We start from the raw sequence: 27,244 nt of genomic DNA, 5'->3' as shown, positions 1-27,244 counted from the left end.
CTAGAGAAACAGTTTGACAGAGGCCTAGTAGAACAAAACCGGCACACAAAACTTGGAACTTCCATTTTCCTAAGGCTCAACTGGTAAGTCTGATGTATTGAACTTCACTACCCTGGATTTGTTTTGTAGAAAATGTATCTGTTTCAAACTTAAGTGCCATTAGGTGAAATACTGAACCAAGAGTCTCATCTGTCTTAGTTACAGCTTCTAATGGACACTTGCTACTACTTCCTTCTGTCATCTGCTTGCTGAGGATTTGCTTGCAGTCATTATTAAAGTTTATTTAAATACAATAGGAAGTTAAGAGAGAAAAGAAACACTAGTATTCTAAAAGCTTCTTTCTGTGATTGAGTTTTTAAAAATCCTTTTTGTGGTGTATATGTCTGTGTGTGTTTGTGTGTGTGTGTGTGTGTGTGTATGTACACATGATACAGTGGGTGTGTGGATCAATGAGCAACTCTGCATGCCAAGCCTCACCCTCATTTTGCTGGCGGAGATAAGGTCCTTTCTCTGTCACTGTCTATGGCAGACTAGTCAGCTCACAATCTTCTGGGCATTCTCCTGTTTCTACCCCTCATCCTGCCACCAGAGTGCAGGATGACTTATATCACTGAGCCTGGCTTTCTATGGGCTGTAGGGAGCCAAACATAATCCTCAAGTGCTCTGTCCCACTGAGCCATCTCCCCAGCTCCTATACCTGAGCTTTTAAGAAGCAAGCTGTTTCAGGTATTGGAAAGACAAGATGGACCGGTGGCTATACCAAAGCTCAATGATGTCCTGATAGATGAGGTTCCTAGCATCTCATAAACAATGGGACTGAGCTCCAGGTAGGAAGAGAAGCCACCTGGCCCAGTATGAGGACACATTTACTATAAGAGTTCTCCAGTACTGTAGATAATCCGACCACAGTGGGCTTGCTTTATTTCTTATTAGTGCTCAAAGACAGAGAGTAGAGCTGAGGCCAGTAAAAGATGGCTCTGATGGGCAGTGAAAGAAAACTAGTCACATAATACTATCAACTTCTGGCTAAAATTAAGGAGCAGGGAAAATGATGAAGCGCCAATCACAGAAGAAAAGATGCCAGCCGAAAAAAGAACACTGACAACATTATTTGAAAAGGAGAAATGGCATGTGCAGATATAAATTCCTTAAATTCTATTGAAACACTAAGACACAGGAAACTTTTCAAAAGCTGGTTCTCAAGTGTACCTTCCTGAACTCGGCAGAAATGCTTCTAGCCAGCTTACTCACTGCCTACAGTCTTGAAAACCACTAAGACGATTTTGAAAAACACTAATTGGCAACCAGTGTAAACGATCCTGTGGCTGATCACATGCAATCATAAGTTGAGACATAACACCATGTACTTTAAAAACACTTTTTACTTGTCTATATTTAAAAGTTAACTTCAGAATAAGATTTCAAATGTCTTTGTTGGAAATTTTAACTGAATATGAGACACAAGGTCACAGAAAGGTGAGAAGAGTGTGGGAGCAGCAAGGGACCACTTCCTTGTAAGGATTTCCATAACAGTTTACTGTGAACACTCAAAAGATACTAATTCAAAGAACACTGTGAGGAGAGCTTTCCTTAGCTTCCATTTTCATTTCTTCATTTCTTTACTATATTTCCGCCATCTATTCCATCAATTTCTCTTTCAAAATATAGTTTGTACTTCAAACTGTAATATTTTACAAACTTTCAATCTAATGAATAAAATTTTTTAAAATTATTTTTTAAATGTTCCATTATATTTTGTTTTCAGTATCTTAGAAAAATAGTGAAGATAAAATGATTAAAACCAAATGTAGCAGTTATGACAACAAACACTCAGGTAATGAAAATAAAAATACATAATGTATAAAATTAAGTACCTCTGTGTATCAAAGGCAATTATAAAAGGCAGCTGATTGAAACAGTTATTTTCAAATCATAAATAACTTTACAAGATACTTATATACAGAATTTATAAAGATATGATTTAAACCAAGAAAAAACAACCAGGTTTAAAAATGAGAAAAAGCCACTATGACCACTGTTAAAGACATCACACATCTCAGTTGTTAGAAATATAGACACCACATTGCACCTAACCTGAAACTGCATCCTTCCTAGATGTCCTTACTAGCAGGTATGATGCAGGCTGCTAGCAGATCAAGGTCAGCAGCAGTCTTAACCACAGCAGACCTATGTGTTACAAGGACGACATGAGAGACAAGATGTAACCACGTGTGCAATACTGGTATGACAGTCACATGGGGACCAACTGCCCTCTGTCCAGATTGACGGCCTGCTTCACAGGAGGAAATTCACACCTGGAACTGTCTGCTGGTCAACGGCCCAAGACTAGCCATAGGCCCTAGTGAGGAGCCTACTGCTATTGCATGATAAAAGTTCGTGCTGTTACCCTGTCTTCTAAATATTTATACTTATACCCAAAGATCAGCATTCCTCCAAATCTTGACCAGAGGTTAATACAAACACTCTGAGCTGGTCAAATTGCTGAGATTAAGCAATCAGGAAATGTGAAGCCCTAAATGGGACAACCACACTTCCCCTCCTCAGTCTCAGGGAACATTGCAGAAGATAGGGTACAAAGAATATAAAAGCTGCCTAGAACATGGCCTTTGGACATGACTCGGACACCGTACTCCTGAGCTCACAGTGGCTGTACCTGCACAAGATCAAGGCAGTTGACACTCCAGTACAGGTAGGATGAGGTCCTCCCTCTGTCTGAAGAGTTACTGGCATCAGAGGCTACTTGGGAAAGGAAAGCAATTTTTCTTTGGGGCTGGTATATTGCTCATGCTCAGGTGGACAGCCCACAAATGTGCATGCAGGCAGTGCTAACTTGACTCCATGGGTTACAAATTAGAAAGGTTCTGAAGGTGGGACGGGGACATGTTGAGAAGGTTGCTGAGGGAGTAGTAGGGAAATTCTGAAGTGAGTATGACCAAGACATATTGCATATACACATGAAATTATTAAAAAACAAAACCTCAAAAATTTAAAATTTATAACCAAAGAATTTAAAATAAACATTTCTCCAAAAAAATATTTAAATGGCCAGCAAACATATTAGAAAAGATCTTCATCATCACTGATCATTAGGAAAATAGAAATCAAAGGTACAATTAATCCACACCCATTAAAATAGTTATTACTTACTTAGAACAAGAACCACAAAATAAGTCCTGGCAAGAATATGGAGAAATTAAAAGTCCTGGTGGAAGACAGGAATGATACATGTTCATTCACTACTCACAACAGCCAAGAAGTGAAATAACCTTGTTTCTGACAATAGAAAAAAAATGGATAAACAAAGTGTGGGAATATTATTCAGCCCTATAAAGGAAGCAAAGTCTAATATAGACTAAAGTACTACAACATGTGTAAACACTGAGGCCAGACACAAAAAAGACAAATGTTGCAAGAATGGATTTACATAGTAGGATAGTTAATAGAAACAGAAGATGATGGTGGTTTCTGGAGAAAACTGTTTGATGGGTTAGAAGTTCAGACAAAGAAGACAAAGAAGTTGTAGAGCTGGTTGTATATGCTTGGCAATGTTCAACTATACAGTTAAAATGGTTAAGATAGTAAGTTCCATTAAACGTTTTTTTAAATTGGGAAAATCAAAGGTACTAGTAGTTAAGATTCACAGGTCTTAAATGAAGCACACAACTAAGCAAAATGGAAACCATTTAGCATGCTAATTTCTGGAAGCACACTAGACAAGTCAGACATGAGATTAAAAACAGATTAAAGAATATTTATAAAACATGCAATAATTATACTAAACATGTATATTTCATTTTCATCTATATGAAAATGAATATAAATAAATAAATAAATATAATAAAGTTTATTTGGAAATAGGACATATTTTTATGAGCATGAATTAATGGAAGAAAATAATAGGGTTTTTTGTTTTGTTATTTTTCTTTGTGTGTGTGTGGGGGGATGTTGGAGAAACAGGGTCTCTTATAGCCCAGGGTGACCTTAAACTCACTATGTAGCACAAAATACCCTTGAACTTTCTGAATGCTGATAATTCAGGCACTGTCACACTGGTTTTATGTGGGTTGGGGATTCAAACCCAAGGCTTCATGTATGCCATGCAAGCATTCTACCGAAGCTCTATCGCTAGTCCCCAGTTTCACTATGACATTTTCATATACATATACAATGTACTTGACCTTACTCATCAACGACACTGGGCTGTCTCTTGATACAGCATGTGCTAATTTTTTGTTTATTGCTGTGTTTGTACATTATTTGAGGAAAATACTTGATATGGGAGCAGTAACTATAAACAGGAAGTACTAACCAGGAGCTCCTTAGGTCCCGCTTACCAACAGTGACTCTCCACTCACTGTGCTGGATCTGGTTTCTTTATTTCTGAGACACACATCACTGCACTTCTCTGGAGAGTGTACCAGAAAAGCTGGCATCATCAAGGTAGTAACAGCAGTGGACAGAGGAGTTGAGTCACAGAAAAAGTACTTTAGTGACTAAGATCAGCTACAGGCTGTAGAAGAAATCACTCAGTACTACCGTCACCTTGAAAAACACTCACACTAGCTTCTGGCCAATATCAGAACCAGGCTGAAGGAATCAAGTTAACCAAAGTAGCTTCAGATTCAACCAATCAATTAAAACACACCATGACAAAAATTAGACAGAAATATTTAAATTCTCTTTGAGATTAAGGCAACAAGGCCACTGATTCCTGTCCTCCTGGAAGCCAGGTATGTATGCATGAACGCCATCACAGGGAGAGAGCAAAAAGGAGGGAAAAGTGGAGAAAGTGCTCTGGGAAGCCCATGAAATATTCGGGTTCTTGTGAAACACTTGAGTTAAGTTACAGCTTAAGGATCTAAAATATGGAAAGAGATGGTTCACCTATAGATGGTGCTTTCTAAAGCTGAAACTAAAATACATTTGAAATTTTTTATTTCAGTATTCAATCTTAAATGGCAATATTACAAAAATCAACCATCTGCCACATGCACTGAGTAAACATTGGTTTTCTATAAATTGGTAGGATGCGGAAGTTAATTTTAGTTTGACAAAAGGCTTATTAAAATAGGAAGCTAACTTCAAAGGTAAAAACAGCAAAGTGGGAGCCTGGGAACTAGGAGGTACGCTGGTGCGGTTTCCACCCAGTACTCGTGCTAGAAACTGGCCAAACGCCAATCTTACAGACATACAACCCACCACTACCAAGAATAAAAACAACAGGAATGATGAGGACCTACAGAAACAGTGTTCAGTAAGGACCGGTAGGGAAAGACATCATGAAATAACCTTAATTAAGTTTGTGGGGCACAGGGAAAATTCTAATCCAACTAGGTTTTAGGGAGAAAAAAAAAGTCACATTCCTAGAAATGTCAAATCAGCAAGACATGATTCGTAGGGCTTGGCTCACTGTACTTCCTCTTCTTCTGTGTCCAACATACAGAAATATGTGTGTGCACTCTCTGTGTGTTCATTACTAGCTCACAAAATCCTGTGCTGGATAGTAGCATTTGGTTAACAACAGACCGTACACAATAGTGGTTCTTTGTCAGTAAGCTTCTGTGATGTTGTTACAGACAGAAACAAGGTAAAGGTGGAAGACTCTGATTGGCTCTGCTTTCAAAGGTTTCACTACTTCATTGTGGGGAGGACATGGAGAGCAGAATTCACAATATCGTGCCCAGGAAAAGAGGAAAATATAACAGGAAGGTCCAGGGTAAGACACTTGTACTCAGGAACAAGTCCCAGTGATCTACTTCCACGTGGCCCTCCTATCAGAAGTGTCGCAGCATGATGAATAAGGGAATTATCATGACACAGTGGTCTCTGGAAACAACCCCACAGACACCCAGAAGTGTTGTGTCTTACTAATATCTAAGGTACCCTTGATCCAATCAGGTTGATACTCAAGAGGAACCACCACAGGCTCCATGCCTATCAGGAGCTCCAACTTCCTCTACCTAGAAAAATCACAGCATAAAGTCTGCAGTGTGCTGCTGTTAGGAAAACGCTCAGGTCATGTACACACACATACAGTCAGGCAATGTCTAGGACTGGGTCACTGGTTCAGGCAGTTACTGCATTACATTTATCATGACTACTTCAGAATGCATTCTTACTACTTATTAAAAAAAGTTCCTGTCACAGAATCCTTGGGCAATTCTTCGTGGAAGGATTCCAAAAGATATTGTTATCACAGGAGTGACAGCTATGTGCGTTACCATTGTCCCTGAAGCCCTTCCAGTGGAAGACAGCTTACAAGTAGAAGACTACTGTGGAAGAGATTGACCCTACATAGGTCTAGGCTAAGGCGCGTGTGTGTTTGTCTTAGCTTTTTCAACAAAAATATTAGTAAAAAAAAAGATTTTTAAAAATTAAAGGGAAGGGCTTATGGAATACTATTAAGATACTTTTGTATAGATGCATTATTAATGAATATCCTTCTATTTCACAGTTATTATGAATGACTGACTGTTTAAAAGCTCAGTGAGATGGCTCAGCAAGTCAAAATGCCTGTGTCTAAGCCTCATGACTAGAGTCCACTTCAGGGGATCCACATGGTGTATGAAGAACCAACTCTTGAGGTAGCACTGTTCCCAGTTGTCTGAGAAAACGCCAGGTTGAGTTCGAGGCTCTTCACCTTTTTCTTCCAACAGATTTAGTGTGTCTGGTTTTATGCTGGGCTCTTTGAATGGCAAACAGGATAGACGCCAGAAGTGGTAAAAAAGAGGAAACCAGATGGGAGCCTACTATAGAGAGTCCTCTGAAATGATTCACCCAACAGCGGATCAAAGAAGATGCTGAGACTCACGGCCACTCTTTTGGGCAGAGCATAGGGAGTCTTATGGAGGAAGAGAGGGGTGGGAATGGCGGGAATGGAGGGGACAGGAGCCTCACAAGGAGACTAACAAAACTAAAAGATCTGTGCCCAGGGGGTCCTATAGAGACTGACTCACCAACAGAGAACCATGCATGGAGAAGACCTAGACCCCCTGCTCAGATATGGCTGCTTGGCAGCTCAGCCTCCATGTGGATCTCTGAGGGAAGGGAGCAGAGGCTGCTTCTATCATGAACTCAGTTGACTGCTCTCTGATGATGCAGCCTTGCCAGGCCACCGAGGAAAAGGATCCAAGCAGTCCTGATGAGACTTAACAGGCTATGGGTAGATGACAATAGTGGAAAACTCCCCCTTTCACTGGACTAAGAAGAGGATGGGGGGAAAAGGGAGGGAGGGTGGTCCTGGGGGAGTTGAGGGAGAGACCTTCAATTGGGATATATAACGAAAACTTTGTGAAAAAAAAAATAAAAATAAGAAGAACCAACTCCTATTAGTGATTCTTTGACTTTCATATCTATGCCATGACATGTGAGTGCCATCTCTGTCCACAGAAAATAACGTAAACATTCTGAAAATTTTACCAAGTAAAAAAAAAAATCATAGTAAATAATAAATTACTTAGAATAAAGAAATAAAGTAAATACAAATTTAGCAGTAAATCGGGTTTCCCTTGGACAGGCGAGGTCTTCGTATGCTCCGCTCCCTTGCTGACTAGGAACACCTTCAGGAGATGCTGGGAGTTCCACTCAGGTGGCCGCTGTACACAAGCTCACTTCTGTGTTGTTTCCAAATGGAGATGTGCACATAGCCCTGTGTTCAAGGCCTACCATATCCAGTTAGGCAACGTGCTGCCTGGGATTGTAGCTTAGGGCCAGCAGACTACGCCATATGCCGCATTGTGCAGTGGGCTACACTGTCCAGGTTCACGCAAGAACACTCTCCCTACACTCAACAACCATCTGCTTTACACTAAAGGCAGTCAGTAACTACTTTAAGAGCAAGGATGGCTGTTAGCTAGAATCTACTTTAAGATAGTTTTCTGTTCCTAGGCAAATACTTATTTTGATTTTCAAGTAAGACAAACTGAAAGTATTTAAAAAATTCTTTGTGCTTTCCTCATTCTAATTTTACAGTGACATTATACTCAATACTCTTCTAGAAAAATCAACTATGTAAAATCTATCCATTAGCCATCTAACACAAAATTTAGTAGATTGTTTTATTAAAACAACATTACATGTAAGTTCATCAACTTTTGTCTTTCTTTTTCCACACTGAAAATAATTTCAGTTTACTAACAGATTAATAAAAATGTCAGTATTAAACGTCAAAAGAGACAAGCATTCTGACTTACCCAGATGAGCTGAAGTCCTGAGATGCTATGTTGCCCTCGTACAATTTGGTTCTCTTTTCCTGATGCAGATCATCCTTACATTGATGTAACTGAATATCTGTCTTCTCCAACAGACTCAAAACTCTATAAAGGCAGGGCTCGCTTCTATCTTGATTGCATTACTCCAAGGGCCTTGGTGAATCATCTTTCAAATACATTTGATAAACTGACTCTAAAGAATATAAACCTAAACAAAAGGAGATTCAAGATTTTACAGATATTCTAGGACAAAATATTTCCATTTATAAAGGTTACATAATCAACGAAAGAAATAAAAGTCCACATAGTTAAACAAAGGATAAGGACAGAAACAACGATTATTTGCCCAAATGACTGACTGCTGTGACAAAAATTAAAGTGTATGTTCTTTAAGCATAATGCCCAAAGCCTCCAGCACTGGCTTCCTAAAACTAAACTGTGACTCATAAAGGCAAAGCCTTTAACAAAATAACAACTCTTGAAATAGGATTATACTACTACTATAATAGTATGTTACTATACTACTGTGGTCTAAAAGCAAATTATTCTGGAAAAAAATAATAGATTGCTTCAAAACCCATCTTCAGTATAAAAAAACTTAGCTTCTTTAACAGACACAGGTACAGATATACACACCCATATACTCCAACATCAGCTTTCGCTCTTGATAACTAATGAGAAGAAGCCACATTTTAACATTCACTGATGAAAATGTAAGGTTTGGGGCACTGTCAGTATTTGCACAACTGAATTAAGCTATTCATGAACTTGTATTGTAGCTTTAAGATAATCTTCAGCAAGGAAAAAGTTATACTTTTTCTAAATCACATCAAAAGACAAAGGTTTCTGGGACTAGAGAGCTGGCTCAGTGTTTAAGAGCACTGTCTGCTCTTACAGAGGACCCAAGTTCAATTTCTAGCATTTTCATTTGGCAGCTCACAACTGCCTATGTAACTCTAACTCTAGCTCTCGGGGATCTAATGTCTTTGGTTTCCCATGGTACATACATTCATGCACATATACTCATACACAGAAATATACTTGAAAAGATACTTTTAATTTTTAAATTTCTATTTATTATTATTATTATTTTAAAGGCATGTTTTTCTGTGTAGCTCCATAGACCAGGCACCACTGCCCTGGCTAGAATAGACTGTTTTAAATTTAAATTTTATTTATATATTTATTTATTACAATTTATTCACTTTGTATCTCTACTGTAGCCCCCTTCTTCATCTCTTCCCAGTCCCACCCTCCTCCTTTTCCCCCTATGCCCTTTCCCTAGTCCCCTGATGGGGAGGACCTCCTTCCCTTCTATCTGACCCTAGCCTATCAGGTCTCAACAAAGTTGGCTGCATCATCTTCCTCTGTGGCCTGGCAAGGCTGTACCCACCCAGGGGGAGGTGATCAAAGAGCCAGACACTGAGTTCATGTCGGAGACAGTCCCTGTTCCCCTTACTAGGGAACTCACTTGGAAACTGAGCAGCCAAGGGTTCAGATAGAGTGGACTTCAGTATTCTCATCCAAAGACTGGGCACCAAGCTCCTATTCCTTCCTGTGTGTTATGCACTGCAGAAAACGTTGGTGACAGTGTCTCAGGAAAAGGGTGGCAGAATGAAGTCACTGCTGCTGTCTCTAAGTGGTCTCTGAGCTTTCTTACTTAAATTTCTCTCTGGCTGTGCTGTGTGCTCTCCCTTGCTGGAAGGCTGGCAGTGGCGCTGTCCAACAGCCACAGTGCAGTGACCCTGGCCTGTGCACACCTGCTCAATGTTCTCCTTCCTACTGCTCTTGGCTCTGAGGACTGCTGTTCCACATCCAACAATGTGCGAAATGATGGACTCTTTAGTGGGCATTTGAAAAAAAAAATGGGGTTGTTAAAATTATTTTACTACATACTTAAAATTTATTTCGGCATAGTGTTAAATTGCTAAGGTGGCTTTTAGAAGTTATAATGAAAGACTGTAACTTCCAAATAACTTCAGAATAAAAACACTGAAGAATTTGATATTTGAGGACTGTGGTTGGCCACGGAAATAAGAATTGGCTAAAGTGAACTTATTCCAAAAAGCTGTCTCTGGAAAGTAGCTAGTACTGACAACCAGCTCGGAGTCTGTTTCCATTACCTACAGAAACATGAGGAAACTGACATGACAGATGATCCCCACAGCACTGGGCCAAGACACAAGGCACTAAGGTTCTTACCAGGACACGACTCAGAGAAAAATTAATCTGGCCAAATAATCTTAAATTTGTACTATCCCAAAAATACTTGATATCAGTAAAGTACACAATTCTATAATATGTGCAAGTAGCATACTAAGAAAATGGTATTTGCAGCATAAAGCAAGCAGCCATGTTTCCTGAGGTAGCTCGAAACAGTAAGTGTTCCAAGGGAAATTTTATGACTTTCACTTTCAAAACCCCACATCTCAGAGCTGTGGCTTACACTCTCCTTCTCAGCTTCCCTGCCCCGAAGCTCATCAGACTGTTGGTTCTAACTCCTACGAGCCTTTTTGATTCCCAAGATTCCTCTTCTCCGTTGCCGACGATGGCACGGGCTGCACCATCCCCTGCCTAGAAACCTGGCTGCTCTTACCAGCCTCTTGTGCAGTTTCATCGTCTACTCTTGACTCACATCACCCTACACTACTTGCCTCAGTGCTGCATCCCCGGAGTATGAGCACAGCTTCCTCTCAATACAGTTTAGATATCCATAACTTATTTATGTAAAACACACACACACACACACACACACACACTCCCTATAAAGACAACATGCCCAAGACAATCATCTTAACAGAGGACTTCTTTACTCAGTCTCTAAGGTTTCAGATGACGTTTAGGTCATTTTGGGGGCTGTGGGAGGGAGTACATTTGTGACAAGAGGAATGGCAGAGAAGGCTGCTCTCCTAATGGTGGCTAGGGAGTGACAGGAGAGACAGACAAGAAGGGTTGGGGGCACAATATTCCATTCAAGAGAATGTCCGCACAGTGACAACTTCTGTCCACTAGGCTCTACCTCTAAACGGTTCTTCCAACACTCAAGAGTGCTACAGACTGGCCAGCAAAGCTCAATACAAGAGCCCTTAGGCAGCACTAAGACTCAAACCATAAACCGGTCTCAAGGTAAAATCATCCCCTCACAGCTGCCCAGACCCAGACTGGTTCAGACATCCCTTTTCAAACAGCCAGGGAACTCTATCTTTCTCTCACATTACTGTGATTTTACTTCAATACTGCCTCGGGCCACCAACAGGAAAGCTTTAGGAGAATGGCTCACATGCCTTTGTGGTCCATGTCTAACATAACAGAAAGCCCAAGAGGAGCTTGGTCAGTAACTGGACCAAGAGTCTTTTTAAAGTGTTCCATCTACATCCAGCATGGCTGTACTCCATGAAGCTACAGGCTGGGTTTTAGGGTACCCCTCTACACATCACAAATCCTCCTTGAAACTGTTTGACAATCAGAATGGGTGTATTCCACACGGCACCTGGCTAGGCACAGGGTGCTTCATGCTCATCCTTCTGAGGAACTGCCCAGATTTTCTGTTGACGCCTCTCATAGAATCCTTACTAGCAGTGAAGGTTGTAGGCGCTGCACATTCCCACAAACACCTGTCTCTGTCCAGCCCTTTCTCACACAGTACCTCACGGTGGCTATTGTTAACTGACTAGTGACACTGAGTGTCTTTTCATGTGCTCACTGGCAAATTGTGAATCTAAATCAAAACAAAACATAACATATGTACATATATTTAATTAGGTTATTTTCTTTTTATTGTTGAGTTGTAAAAGCCCTTCAGCAATTCTGGATATAGGCCTCTTAGAGACATAAGATTTGTAAGATTTCCATATTCGTTTTTATTATTCTAGCTCTAAAACTTTTTAATCTTGGTGAAACCCAACCTAATACTTTTAGTTTGTTGCTTGTGCTTTCAGTGTCAATCTGATAAATTATTTTGCATAACTCAAAATTATAAAGATGTCAATCCCCAGTTTTCTCTGAGAGTTTTTCATATTGTTTACCTCTTATTTTCGTGTTTTTTGGCAATTTCTATATACATTACAGGAGTGGCTTTTGTTTTGCTTTTTTGTTCTAGGACCACTGGCTGAAAAGCTACCTATCTCTATTGATTTGTCTGGGCATCCTTAATGAAGAACAGTACAGCAGAAATGTCAGGGCTCATTTGTACTCTTCCCTCTGCTCTATGTATCTGCTTATCCTTGTTGCAGGACCACGCTGCCTTCTTTATTATAGCCTGTAATTTAAGTCACCACACTAAGAAGGATGACCTAATATTTTTCCCCTAAGACAATTTTGGTGATGATAAGTTCCTTGGATTTCCATTCCAATTGAAAAGCTCAGCTTGCCAGCACATGTAGTATGAGGAAGCTCTGGCTGCACAGAGCTTGCGCTAGATATGTAGTTAATATGTGCAGGACTGTCAGGCTAACAGTGCTAAGTTTCCTGCCTTAAGAACCTGCAATTCTTTCCTAATTTAAGTCGTTAACTCTCAAATTCCTTTAGCATCTGGTGTTACAATTCTTGAGCTGCTTTTGTTAATTCTGTTTTTGACGCTACTGTGAATGTTGCTTTGCTAATGTTATTTTGAGATTACTCAAGGCTAGTGCATGACAATGCAACTGGTATTTATACTGATTTTATACCCTTCAGCTTTGATAATTTTACTTTTTAGTATAACCTTTTTTTTTTTTTCTTAATGAGTTTCTTCTGAGATTTTATAAACAAAATCTTGGGACAACACAAATTGAGACTTCTTTCCTTGTCTACTTGTCCTGGTTAGAACCTTCAGAACAACACTGAATAGAGGTAGATGCAGAACAAAAACTTGTCCTTTTCCTAATTTTGATGGGATAGTCTCCCAGTACAGATATAATTTTGATAGTCTCCCAGTACAGATTATACTAGCTGACAGGTTTTCAGCAACACTCTTCATCAGAGTAAGACATTTTCTTCTACTCTTTCTTCTTCTTTTCACAGGAGGAACTTAATTGTTATTAAATGCATTCGCTGTGTCTATTAAGATGATATATAGCTTAAAAACATATTAATATATTATGTTCCCTGGGTTCTTTAAGTCAACTTCTGAGTCAATTTTGCATTCCTGAGTTTAACCCACTTGGTACTGATTTACAATTCTTCTAGGTACTTCATCTAGTATCCTAGTATTTTGTTGAATATTTTTGCTTCTACATCCATAAGGATATTTGTCTAGTTTTCCTGTATGGTTTTATTGTTAAAGTGATACTGAGCCACACAGAATAATCTGGGAAACATGTCCTTTTCTTCCATGAATTTGAGAAATCATTAATTACAGTCCATTATTCTTTAAATTTTTGATAAAACACATCAGTGCAGCCATCTGAGCCTGAGAGAGAAAAAGGGGAGGAAAGAGGAGAGTGAGCATTCTATAGGGAGAATCAACTGTTTTATGTATTAAAGGTTCATTTTCTATTTCTTCTTGAGTCAGTTTTGGCATATATTGTCTTTTAGGAATTATTTTATCTAAGTAACCATCAGAATATATTTGTTCTTACTATTCCTTTATAAGCCTTTTCAACTCTATAACAAAAGCAGTGATATTCTGCTTTCACTATTGACTTTAGTATTTGGATTGTTCATTTTCATCTCTGTTGGTTTATTAATTTTTGTTTATTAATAAACCTTAGACAAAGGTTTATTAATAAACAAAGGTTTAAAGGTTTATAAGGTTAATTAATTTTTGTGAATTGTTTTTTAAAGAATCAACTTTTCCATTCATTGATTTTGCTCAGTAATTTTCATTATCTACTTTATTTATGTTGTTATTTAAGATGTCTCATTATGTAGCATTATTATTATTATTATTATTAAAGACAAAGTCTCCTTATGTAGCTTTGGTCGAGTTGGAATTTGTTCTGTAGATCAGGTTGGCCATGAACAGAGATCTGCCTGCCTCTGGCTTTTTAGTGCTGGGATTAAAAGTATACACCAGCATACACCTCATTTGTATTTTAATTATATCATTATTATTTTCTTCTCATTGTTGTATAGGTGGTATTCTTTCTTAAGTTGTTACAGTGGAGGGTAATTTTAATTTCCTGTCATTATTTTAAAAACATACATTTAGGGACCTTAAGGAGACAGCTTACACTTGCTTCCCCAGAACTCAAGTAAAAGTCAGATGAAGTAGTGTGTGTGTCTGTAATGCTAGTGGTGAACAGTGACATAGAAGGAGAAATAATCAAAGGCCCAGAAGCTTGTGAGCCAGTGAAGCTGAAACATCCAGAGGTGAACAGACACACCCTATTTCAAACAAGAGAGAAGGTGAAAATCAACACCCGAAGTTGTCTTCTGACATCCACACACGCTCAGTGGCATGTCTATATGCACATACATGTACATGTATGTACATAAACACGCATACAGCACTTGTAGCTAGCTATACATTTTGAAGAATAGAGAAACAGGAAAAATGATGGATATAAGAAAGAGAAGAAGCCTCTTACTTGGGAGTCTGATTAAAGCTTCTCACCAGCTAAAAAGAAAGCGTAATTAGGATTTTCAATTAAAGCTGACAACATAGACATACTATTCCTTTCATATACAGATACTTTATTTTAAAATAACAGTAAACAAGTCTTCAGTCCTAAATACACACTCCCTTGGGTAGGTCTCTCTCCTTTCCCTAGACATTTTCTGAGAACCTCAGGGAGACTTACTCAGTATGTTTGCAATGAAGATCCCCTACCCTCCTGTACACCTGTGATCATACTGATTGCGCCTGTCAGGTTCTCCTTAGCAACCACCCCATGATCTCATTTATATTCCTTAGCAACCTCTGAAGATAGTACCTCAAAACCCATTAGGTTGGCAGGTATGAGCTGCCAGGATGGTGACAGGCAGGTCTTTGAGAAGCCCACAACCATGCTCTGGAGCATCTTCCTTCCCAAGCCTCATTGCTCCTAACACTTGTTCTTTGATCTATATTGAAGCATCATTATTAACTCCCAGCTCTGCTTTCTACAGGCTAGTCTTCAAATGTTTATCTGGTTGAAGCCACAAATCCCACTTTGGTCTGAGTCAGGCCCCTAAAGTTTAGGGAACTCCTCAGGTGTGTGGCAACAAGAGTGAAGCTATGCGTCTCATCTCTGCCCATCATTGCTAACAGCCTTCTCTATGAAAATTGCCTTTTCCTAATTGTATCCTGTAAGCTCTGTTATATCATGTCTAAGTTAATTAACCTTATGATAGTTTCTAATTTATCTTGTCATTTCTCTTTTGACCCACCAATTGTTTGGGAGTTATTTTTTACATATTTGTTTGATTTCCAGATTTCTTTCTGTTACTTACTGCTAGTTATATTGCACAGGGGTCAGATTGTGTACTGTGACACTGAGCTCCCTTTTTACACTTGTTGTATGAACTAATAGTTTGTCCTGAAGATGATCCACACATGCTTCAAAAGAATGTTCTTTTTAAGTGTTCTACAGGTGACTGTTAGCTCTTACTAGTTTAGTGTTGGGTCTGGGAAGGGAGCCCAACTTATTCTGGTGTATTAAGAATAAATACTTATACCATCCCCAATGGTAAGATGTACATATAACAAAATCTGGTTTGGAGTTACTTTTTTAACACATTTATTTTTAATAAGTCTAAGGGGTACAAACTAGGAAATAAATTAACTTGTCTTATCTGCTATGATTAATTTCAAACCCTATAATAGAAAAGATTATCACTATTTTTAAAAAGTATATGGTTTCTCTAACAACATGTACATAGCTGTAACTTGAAGACTAACCACTAAACTACATGAAGTTAGAGTTCAAAGAAATGTCCATGTTTTGTTTCTAGACTATCTTGCAGTCAATACATGATCGCCAGCTGCTGCTTACCAAAGCATGGCTCTCTTAGTTAGTAACAGGGAGATCCTATCATTTTGCAAATATAACATTTTCTTATTTCACACACACACACACACACACACACACACACACACACACACACACACACAGAGACAGGCATGCACACATGCACCCCTGAAGCTGGAAAGAAGGCTCAGTGGTTAACAGTGCTTGCTCTTCTTCAGAGGACCCAAGTTTAGTTATCAGGACATGCAAGATAGTTTACAAGCACCTGCCACTGCAGTTTTGGGAAATATATCGGCATCTTCTGGTCTTCATGGGCACACACATGTGGCATACATTCACACATACATACATGTATATAAACAAGACAAAAATAAATGTTGGTATTGAACTGCTGTTTTGCCATGTGTCCCGTGTTGAAAGCAGTGAAGATATTTTGCTTTTAAATACCTCATGGTGAACTGCTGTCAAATCTGTCACAGATTTAATGAAAGGAAGTTAACAGCGCCAACTGCACGGTCTAAGTCATAAGGAGGTAAGTGTGGCAAAGGGGTTTTAGAAGCAGCTGTGGCTTATGCACACATGCCGCCACCAAGAAGAATGGCCCTGAGTCTAAAACACGCTTTTACACTCAAATGCTACACTTTCTTCCAATTTTGAGGAGCATATTGCAATCTCCAAACCAGAAGGGTGTGTACAGAGATTCAATGAAATGTTTAACTCTCGTCATCACCAACATACAGGTCTTTGGTAAATTATCAGTTAGTTCCTGAGGCCTGCAGTGCACTCCCTTCCACCATACAGTCCTCAGGAAAGAAGGTCAAGGTTTGCGCTGCTCCATCCATGTTTGTGACACTGCGTGAAGAACAACAGCATGTCTTCCCACAGTGACCATTGCAGAAGTGAGGATAGAAGACAGACCCAAGAACAGTGGAAGAGTATATCTAAACAGGTCAAGGATTGGAGGAAGCAAGATCTGCTGAAAGAAAAATGGAACCTGTGAGGAGTAATGGAGGAAGCAGAGCTGGCTGGTACTTAGGAGACAGGGTACCACACTCTGACAAATGCTGAAGGGCTGGTAGTCCTTGAGTGAACAGCCAATGATATGTTCCTGAAGCCACAGCTGGACGAAGACAGAGTAGAAGGATAACACTGTCAAATCTCAGGCAGAGCAAGAAACGGGGCTGCATGGTGGATGAAGACAACATCTTACAAAGAGCAGAAAGGGGCTTGATCTTAAGAACTGAAACCCCACTCCCCTTTGAGAACTACAGGTTTACACAATCTTTCTTTTTATGTTGGCAAAGGATACATCTTCCAGAAATATATCATCCTTTCCCCTACAGTGTTATTCATTAAACTAGCAAAAACAAAATGTTTTCATCTTTTTGTCTTTTATGTAGTAATTCTGTTGTTTCTAAGGCATTTTCTTTACTCTAAGTCAATTTTGAGTTAATAATTAAATTTTAAGCTATTATAATAAACATGTTTTCTTTCAAAAATCAAAACTAAAATGATATATTTTAGATCAGAAAATATTCAAGAGAATCACTACAAAAAGTGATTTGGGATATCATAGTATAATATAATTTAATAAAAGTTTCATAAATTAAAACAAACATGAGCTGGCAGTCAAAGAGGAGCCTGCTACACACTCACAGGAACCTGAGTCCAATCCCCAACATGACATAAAAAGCTGGCTGTGGTGGCAGAGGCTTTTAGTAGCAGGGCTTGAGGGATGTGGACATGGCAGATTCATGGGGCTTGCCCCAGGTCCCAATGAGAAAGACTCAAAAATCAAGCTAACCTGGATATGGTGGCACACAGCTTTAGTTCCAGCACTTGGGAGGCAGAGGCAAGTGGATCTCTCCAAGTTCAGGGCTAGCCTGGTTTATACAGCAAGTTTCAGGGCAGTCATGGATACTGTCTCCCCGACGACCCCTCAAAAAGAGAGGGGCCAAGGAGAGAGGAGAAAGGGAGAGGGAAGAAAAGGGAAAAGGAAAACAGAAAAAAAGAAATTCTATTTGGGTTTACAAGAGGGCTTAGTGGGCAAAGATACCAGTTGCCCAATCCAATAACTCAAATTTAGCCCTTAGAACACACATGGTAGAAGGAGAAAGCCAATTCTTGAACGGTTTCTCTTATCTCCACATTTACACTGTAGAACACGCATGTGCTTGCATGCGATAATTTGCACCTACATTAATCAGTCAATAAATGTGATAAAAAATTAGAAAACAAGATAGATGGTTGACTTCCATCCTCCACTGACACAGCACATGGAGAACTACACCACACACATGCACATACACAATTAGCCAGGTGTAATCACCTTGTCATCACCTGCCTGTATCCCAGCACTCCCCAAGTAGAGGCGGGGAGATCTGCTGCAGGCTCCAGGCTAGTCTTGGCTATACATCAAGACTGTGTCAAGAAAGCAACACAAATACACATGTATACTCACAACATTTCAATTATGACAGGTACTCTCCGTTATCTTAAATAAAACATTTAATTGGCCAACATAAAGTAATTCTCTTGGCAAGTTAAAGAAAAGTTCATCATTAAATTATGTTTTAGTAAAAAAATAAAACTGTGACGAAATGGAATGGGCCAGAAGTATCTTGCACTTTCCACACCATTTATCTAGTGAGTAGCATGCACACAGAAGCATGTTTAGCAATGGAAAGCTCTGGTCTTGTAAAAGTTGTTGAAGGAGCTCTGCTGTTTAAAACAAAGCTTCTAAAACAAACACACTTGAGGGACACACAAAAGTTTTTTAAAAAATCCAAACGTTGTGTATACGTGTGTGTGCGTACCTAGGAGTGTGTACATGCTAGAAGCTAGAAGATCTCCTAGAGAGGCAGGCCACCGAGAGTTACCCAGTGCAGACACCGGGCCCCGAACCAGAGACTATGCAAGTGCAGCAAACACTCTAACACACTGCACCTTCTCTCTAGGTACCAAGAAGACTCTAAGACCAAAGGAACGTTAAAACAAAGCATTGCAAGTATCTGTTTCAGAATATGATAACAGGGCAGTGAGAAGGCTCAGTAGGTGAAAGTATTTGCAACCCTACGCCTTGCCTTAATTTCTTTATCTCCTCTGGCACAAGCCTTGGCTCCAAGCGTGAATTTCCTAGTGTTTCTTTTCTCTTCATACTGTACATTTTGTGTTTTGTTTTGCCCCACTTGCTCTTTTATACTGTAGACCTGTATAACAGTAATCATTAATAACCATGAAAGAGAACAATATAAGACTGCCTTGAAATTTCCTCCAAAGAAATTAGTCCATTAGCTTTAAATTCAGCCTCAGACAAGTTCTTAGTATGAGAACAGAAGCAGCCACATTCTTTCCAGACTCCTATAAGAATGATCTCTACTCAGTTGTTGAAATTGTTCCTTTCTGAAATCTCTTGACCTGGGCCTTCCTGGTCTTGTTCTCAGCTATCTTCCAAGCTTGCTAGGATGGTGCATTAAGTTCTGCTCACAGTGTTCAATTACTTTTCAAGTCCAAAGCCTTTTACATTCTTAAAAAAATAGCCCCACAAACAAACAATTGCACATGGTTAAGAACGTCACAGCAATACCTCATTCCTGTGCCAGCTTCTCTCTTAGCTACTTTTCTATTGTTCTGATAAGACACCATGGCCGAGGCAATGTACTGAAGAAAGGACTCGTATGTGGCTTAAGGTTCCTGAGGGATAAGAGTCCATTGTCGGACAGTGTGGCAGCAGCCTCATAAGCTGAAACAGAAGCTACGAACTCACATCTCAAAACACACAGAGAAAGCAGAAAGGGAGGAAGGGAGAGAAGAAGGAAAGGAAGGAGAGATAGAGACAGTGACAGCGGATATCTCAAAGTGGCATGAATATTTTGAAACCTCAAAGCCAGCCTCCAGTGCCATACCTCTTCCAACCAGACTACAACTCAGCATCCTTCCCAAACAGCTATAGTAATTCCGGGCCCATGACTTAAACAAATGAGCCCATGGAGACCACTGTCATTTAAACTGCCACACACGGCATTGCCATGCCCACTGTCACATGCACATACAGCTTTTAAAAATGTATTTCCAGTTTTCCACAGAACACTGTTTTACTCCTTTCTGTGTGCATGCCCTGAAATGGTAATATGTGTACACTGCGAGGGTGCCACTTGTGCCTCTGGAACATGCGCACCACCATGAGCAACATGTCTGGCCTCAACGTCTCTGTTCCCTAAGCTTGAGATGCTTACCTGGCAAAACGGAGGCCTATGGCACAGTGTGAAGTCCACTGCTCTGCTTGTTCTGGACATCAATCAGGCTTCTAAGCGACGAGCCTGGACATTCTCCTCCTCACTCCTCAGATCTCCCGTACTACACACTTCCCCATCTGAGCCATTTCTCCTTTTCTTTCCAGAGAAACACGAATTGCTCAAAGGGAGTAAGTGCCTTCCCAGCATTACCCACAGCCAATGAAGGCCCTTAGCCCAGACACAACAGGGACTGCCCTTCCTCCTTCTTGAGACCGGGCCTTGAGCTCAGGCAGAAGCAGCATTCCTCTTGCTAAGTCTCTGCCTTAAGCAGACCCTCTTGTACTTGCTTTAAATGAGCCCAAGTCTCTTCTGTAGCAACAGCAGCAATATCACTGGCCTTACACCTCCCTGCAGCTAGAGCCCACAGGCCTGTTTAAATGCTCCCTATAAACTTTTGTGCAACACTGCCTAAGTGCTCTTATTCATTCTTTCTCCTGTTCAGTCCCTGTCTTGACCGACATCCTGCCCCCATTCTCCAAGATGGCTTCTGCCAACACCATCTGCAGGGCCTGCTCGGTCTTGATCTTACTGACCTCTTAGCACCAAATGCCTACTGCTCTCAGCCTTTCCAGTACCACTTGTTTCTCAGTATATACGGGGAAGAATGTTGAGGTTCCTCCAAGTAATCATCAGACCTCGTTGTATACCTCTTCCTAGGGAATCCTACCCAGATACCTATTTAGTTACCACACTGACAGCTTAAAAGCCAGGCACTTGGTATTATTAAGCTCCAGTTCAGACACCTCCTTCCTCTAAGCCTGTAGGCTCCTGTCTGTCTGTGGCCCAGTCTGGGCCTTGTAGGCAGGATCCTTGGATTCAAAAGCTATCTCTCGGTTTACTGTCTGCCATCAGGGAGCTTTTTAAACACTGCAGTTTCTCTCTCACTCTAAACAGTAAAGTAACAAACTGGACTCATCCAGTTCTGTGGCTTACCTTACCCTCCTTATCACTGCATCTTCCCTCACCCCTTCCTGTGTTCACACTGGTCACTTACTAGTCAATTCTTACACAGCTTCAGGCTCCTGATTAAATCCCCCTCCCTAGGGAGGCAGAGAAAAGGAAAGGGAATTTAGGAGGAGAGAGGGGAGAATATTTCCCTTAGAAAGAACTTAAAGCAAATACTTAATAATCCAGGTGAGGCGGCAAGCACAGGCCTATGGGTATAATAGTCACACAGGGAACGCTGAGTTGTATGAAGCTAGCTGAGTGACCAGAGGCCACACACATGGGAAATGCAAATAACAAATTTCTGGAAATCAGAGGGAAGCTACCTGGTGCTCCCATCCTACAGGTTGCTTTTTTAAAATAAATTTTTATATTTTAATATTAATTACAGTTTATTTACTTTGTATCCCAGTTATAGCCCCCTCCTTCATTTCCTCCCAATTCCTCCCTCCCTCATCTCCTCCCTGCCTCTAACTTTCTTTTAATTAAAAAAATTACAGTTTATTCACTTTGTATCCCCCCTGTACTTCTCTCCCTTCTCCCCTCCCAATCCCACCCTCCTTCTTCCTTACCCATGTCCATCCCCCAGTCCACTGATAAGGGAGTTCCTCCTCCCCTTCCCTCTGATCCTAGGCTATCAGGTCTCACCAGGAGTGGCTGCATTGTCTTCTTCTGTGGCCTGGTAAGGCTGCTCCCCCCTCAGGGGGAGGTGATCAAAGAGCAGGCCAATCAGTTCATGTCAGCGATAGTGTCTGTCCCCATTACTATGGAGGCCACTTGGATACTGAACTGCCATAGGCTACGTCTGTGCAGAGGTTCCAGGCCATCTCCATGAATGGTCCTTGGCTGGAGTATCAGTTTCAGAAAAGACCCCTGTGTCCAGACTTTTTGGATCTGTTGCTCTCCTTGTGGAGCTCCTGTCCTCTGCAGGTCTTACTATCTCCTACTTCTTTCATAAGATCCCCTGTACTCTGCCCAAAGTTTGGCTATGAATCTCAGCATCTGCCTTGATAACCTGCAGGGAAGAGCCTTTCAAAGGCCCTCTATGGTAGGCTCCTGTCCTGTCCCCTGTTTTCTCCTTCCTCCAATGTCCATCCTTTTTGCCTTTCTGAATGGGGATTGAGCATCTTAGCCAGAGTCCTACTCTGTACTCGTAATTAACAAGTCAGATTCAACAAGGTAATGCCTTTGGTACTTAAAAGTGACATTTTACAAATACTGGCAAACAGAATCCAAGAACACATAAAAGATATCATCCACCATGACCAAGTAGACTTCATCCCAGGAATGCAAGGGTGGTTCAATATACGGAAATCCATCAATGTAATCTACCACATAAACAAACTGAAGGAGAAAAACCACATGATCATCTCCTTAGATGCTGAAAAAGCATTTGACAAAATCTAACACCCATTCATATTTAAAGTCGTGGAGAGATCAGGGATATAAGGCACATACCTAAACATAGTAAAGGCAATATACAGCAAACCTGTAACGAATATCAAACTCAATGGAGAGAAACTAAAATCAATCCCACTGAAATCAGGGACAAGGCAAGCCTTTCCACTCTCTCCATATTCTTCAGTTTAGTACTTAAAGTCCTTGCTAGAGCAATAAGACAACTAAAGGAGACCAAGGGGATACAAATCGGAATGGAAGAAGTCAAAGTATCACTATTCGCAGATGATATGATAGTATACATGAGCGACCCCAAAAATTCAACCAGAGAACTTCTTCAGCTAATAAACACCTTCAGCAAAGTGGCTGGATACAAAATTAACTCAAAAAAATCAGAAGCCCTCCTGTATACCAAAGACAAAAGGGCTGAGAAAGAAATTAGGGAAACAACACCCTTCACAATAGCCACTAATAAAGGTAAGTACCTTGGTGTTGACTCTAACCAAGCAAGTGAAAGACCTGTTTGAAAAAACTTCAAGTCTCTGAAGAAAGAAATTGCGAAGATATCAGAAGATGGAAAGATCTCCCATGCTCATAGATCTGTAGGCTTAACATAATGAAAATGGCCATTCTACCAAAAGCAATCTACAGACTCAATGCAATTCCCATAAAACACACACACACACACACACACACACACACACACACACACAATTCTTTACTGACCTTCAAAGAAAAATTCTCAACTTCATATGGAGAGACAAAAAACCCAGAATTTCCAAAACGATACAGTACAAAAACAGATCTTCTGGAGGTATCTCCATCCCTGATCTCAAGCTGTTCTAAAAAGCAATAGTAATAAAATCTGCATGGTATTGGGATAGAAACAGAATGGTGGTTCAACAGACTGAAGAGAAGACCCAGAAATAAACCCACACACTTATGAATAACTTGATTTTTTACAAAAAAGCCAAAACCATTCAGTGGAAAAAGGAAAGCATCTTCAACAAATTGTGCTGGTCCAACTCAATGTCTACATGCAAAAAAAAAAAAAAAAAAAAAAAGAAAATAGATCCATATTTATCACCCTACACAAAACTAAAGTCCAAATGGATCAAAGACCTCAACATAAAACCAGACACACTAAATTAGAAGAAAAAGTTGGGAAGAGCCTAGAACTCATTGGCACAGGAGACAACGTCCTGAACAGAACACTGTTTTAGAGATTACCACTGAGGGCAAACTAAGGAGGGTTTATGTCATGTATATTACTTACTGGAAGTTCATGTACACTTACAATAACCTCAAATCTAAATCTATGAGTGAAAAACAGCTTTAGGGGTGAGGCTAAAAACTTATTTAGCATTATGAGGCCCTGGGTTTCACAGTACCACTTCAAAATTAAAAAATAAATAAATGGCAGACAAACTGACAGATAAATCCTTTAAACTTTGAAGCTTAATGCATTTCAGCACTATGACAGCATTTTAACTGTCATTCTGACACAGTTTAGAATAGCTTGGGGTGAGAGTCTCAAGGCGGCTTGTCTAGATCAGGTTGGCTTATAGCCATGCCTGTGGAGGACTATCTTGCTACGTTAACTGAGCTGAGGTGGGTAGGAAGATGCACTAGGAATACAGATGGTACCATTTCACAGGGTGGGTTCTGGGCTAAAGAAGAAGAGAATAAGCTGCTCACTTGTAAACACACACACACTCCTCTCTCTGCTCTTGACTGCAGATGAGACCAGCTAACTTCCTTACAATAATAGATTGGAAGCTGGAATTGTGAGCTAAAATAAACCCTTCTCCTTTACGTTGTTCATTTAATCACAAAACCAGAAACAAAAATAACAGAAGCACATTCTCAGAAGTATTTTAGTCCTCAGGCCTGGCTATAGACTTGAACCTCTTGAGAGGTCGTCTCCAGTTTCCCCACCTTCCACCCATACTGGTATCAGCTCATGAGGAGAGGACACAGGGTAGACACAATATGTTGAGGTTGTACTCAATACAATAAAGAAGTATTAGTGTTCTAGAGAGGAGGTCTTGACATGAGCTTCAAGTCTGAGATCATAATGATTCAGACAACTACTTATGACCTAAGAAAAACTGCCTTCTTTGGCACTTGGAGGTGTTAAAAAAAATGGAGAATTAAATTACAAAGTTTGCACACTTGTTTATGCAGCTGGTCTTTTTAAAAATTATGGTGCCTTAAGCCTACAATTCTAATGGGCTCACTGGTGACATTCCAATCCTTTGAAAAATAAATGAAATATCATAAATCATGTGACAGTTCTTAAGCTTAGATTTTTATCATCACTCTGACTCTAAAAATAAAAAGCAGTATGTAAGGATAGGATCTTGTTTTGTGCCCTATAAAGCTCAAGACAGATAATAAATCATACTATTACATGTCATTTAGAATCCCCACTTTAATACTTGGGATTAAATTGGCATAATGCCTGTGGCCAGTCTCATGAGGGTACATGGAAGTACAACAGCTTTTCTTCAAGTATTGCAGAGGTCGGCTACTTCCTGTGATAAATGGAACAATGAGGCTTGGTGACTACACTTGTTTCTACTCCCATATGGCCATCCTGCTAGACATCTGCAAGGGTGGACTTACTCCTCAGCACACAGACGGATGCTGGATTATGGATAAAAAGTAAATACTGGTGTACTTCTTTGAATTAAAAAAAGTTTTGCATATGTTTATCTACACGTACGTATGTGTTCTCAAGAATTTAGGGTACTCTTGTTCTTTCACACTTCCACATAACTTTTAGAATTGATTTGGTACTTTACAAAACACAAAACAAAAAAACAACTGTGAAGATAATAGAAATTAGGAAGAATTAATGGATTCATTTTGGAAGAAAATGTCATGAAACTGAGTCTTCCGTTCCTTTAGGAAAAGGTCTCTTCACTTAGTTCAAAAGTATGTCTCTCAGGACTGCTGTATCATCATCTCTCTGGAAATGTCTAATGCATCAAACTCATAAGCACTTTAATAGCACATTTCAAAATTGGGACGCAGACTCTAAACTTGGCAGTAAAAAGAAATGAACAGATAATACCTAACAAGCCCATGCTGTTAATGTAATCAGCTGGCTTGGGTAAGCTGCTCTCACTTTCATTGTACACTATAGAACAGACACTGGTCAGACAGGGTCATTGAGAAGCTGCAGTGTCACCCATCCCTGAGGCAAGGGACTCAACTGCCTGCTGCTCTGAAGCCAAGTCTTGCAGTTAAATTTCTGCTCAGTAATGATCAGGGTATTTCAAAGAGAAAATCAAAGTGGGAAGCAGTCAGTGTTGACCAAAAGGCAATCACAAAGCTCTGCTTTTGGCCAGTATCCAGAGTCAGCGCTTTCTGATTTGGCTTTCCTGATTTCCCATCTTCTACTCAAAGCTGCTAGTCCCTTCTTTCCCCTTCCCTTTGCTCATCCCTTTTCTCCTTACCCCTTTTCTCCCTCTCCTCTGCCCTATTTTCCCTCTGTTTAACTTGTCAAGACAGGTCCTACTGTGTGCAGCCTACTGTGGCCTCAAACGATCTTGCTTAGCTCCCCTTGTCTCCTAGCCTTTGTTTGCCTTTTGCTGGCTTCACTTCCGGCTTCTGTGCTGCAATGTCTTCTCTGCAGGCTTTATTTTGACCTTGATCAGATCTGTTCTCTTCCTGAAGCCCTTCTGTTTCATCAAGAATGTTTCTGCTACTGTCCTTTTCCTTTGTCTACTGTCCTCTTCCTTCATCTCCTTTACAAGGAACTTCTACAATGGAAGCCATTACTATACCTGCTTCCCTCCATCATTAAGCATCATTTTCCTGTTCATGTCAATATCCCTTTTCAAAAGATCTTTTTAAAGATGAGTGTGTGTATGTGTGTGTACATATGCAAAGGTACCCATAGAGGTCAGAAAAGTGGACAGGAGTTACAGATGCCTCTGAGTTGCCTGATATGGGGAAGAGCAACCAAATCTAGGTCTTTTGCAGGAGCAGCAAGCACTCAAGTGCTGAGCCATCTTTTCTATGCTTTGTGATTTTGATCACCTTTTTCCTGTCAAGAGATTAAGGCAATTCTTTATAATGTACTCAGTCTAAGGTCCAACTTATACATATTATGCCACTTCTTAAAGAAATGAGCATTAGAGCCAGAGAGACGGCTCAGCACTTAGGAGGACCAGTTGTTCTTCTATAGGACCTGGGTTTAAGTCCCTGCACCCACGTGACAACTGTAACTGTCTGTAACTCCAGTCCCAGTCCCAGGTATATAATGACCTCTTCTGGCCTCCATGGATGTCAGTCAAACATGGGCTACACAGACATACGTGCAAGCAAAACATCCATGCACATAAAATAAACAAAAACTCTATGTAATTAAAAAAGGCGCATAACAACCAGCTCTTCTGTCCTCACATATGTCATAAGAAACACATTGATTTTCTGTGCCTCAGCCGAGTCAGGTGCTGACTGAGCTCAGACTATTTCTGCCACTGGCTAAGTT

The 27,244-nt window shown here is 40.2% G+C and overlaps 1 protein-coding gene and 1 long non-coding RNA gene across 5 annotated transcripts in view; one reads left to right on the top strand and one right to left on the bottom strand.

The window, feature by feature from the left end:
* Znf438 (zinc finger protein 438) overlaps positions 1–27,244 on the bottom strand; it is a 125,545-nt gene that overhangs the window by 50,905 nt on the left and 47,396 nt on the right. For 2 of the 4 annotated variants that reach the window (XM_060380642.1, XM_060380641.1), the window contains exon 4: positions 8,214–8,439. The exons of the other annotated variants lie outside the window; for them this stretch is intronic. The gene's annotated coding sequence lies outside the window, so the exon portion shown is untranslated. The remainder of the gene's footprint in view (positions 1–8,213; positions 8,440–27,244) is intronic. 4 annotated transcript variants of the gene reach the window in all.
* LOC132653154 (uncharacterized) lies at positions 2,575–7,343 on the top strand. The gene is made up of 2 exons (XR_009590890.1): positions 2,575–2,710; positions 6,476–7,343. It is a non-coding gene; the product is annotated as an uncharacterized LOC132653154 (long non-coding RNA).

The sequence above is a fragment of the Meriones unguiculatus genome, chromosome 3, assembly GCF_030254825.1.
Source record: "Meriones unguiculatus strain TT.TT164.6M chromosome 3, Bangor_MerUng_6.1, whole genome shotgun sequence".
Taxonomy (NCBI): Eukaryota; Metazoa; Chordata; class Mammalia; order Rodentia; family Muridae; genus Meriones; species Meriones unguiculatus.
Note: the sequence above shows the minus strand (reverse complement) of the source record. Positions and strands in the feature narration are given on the sequence as shown.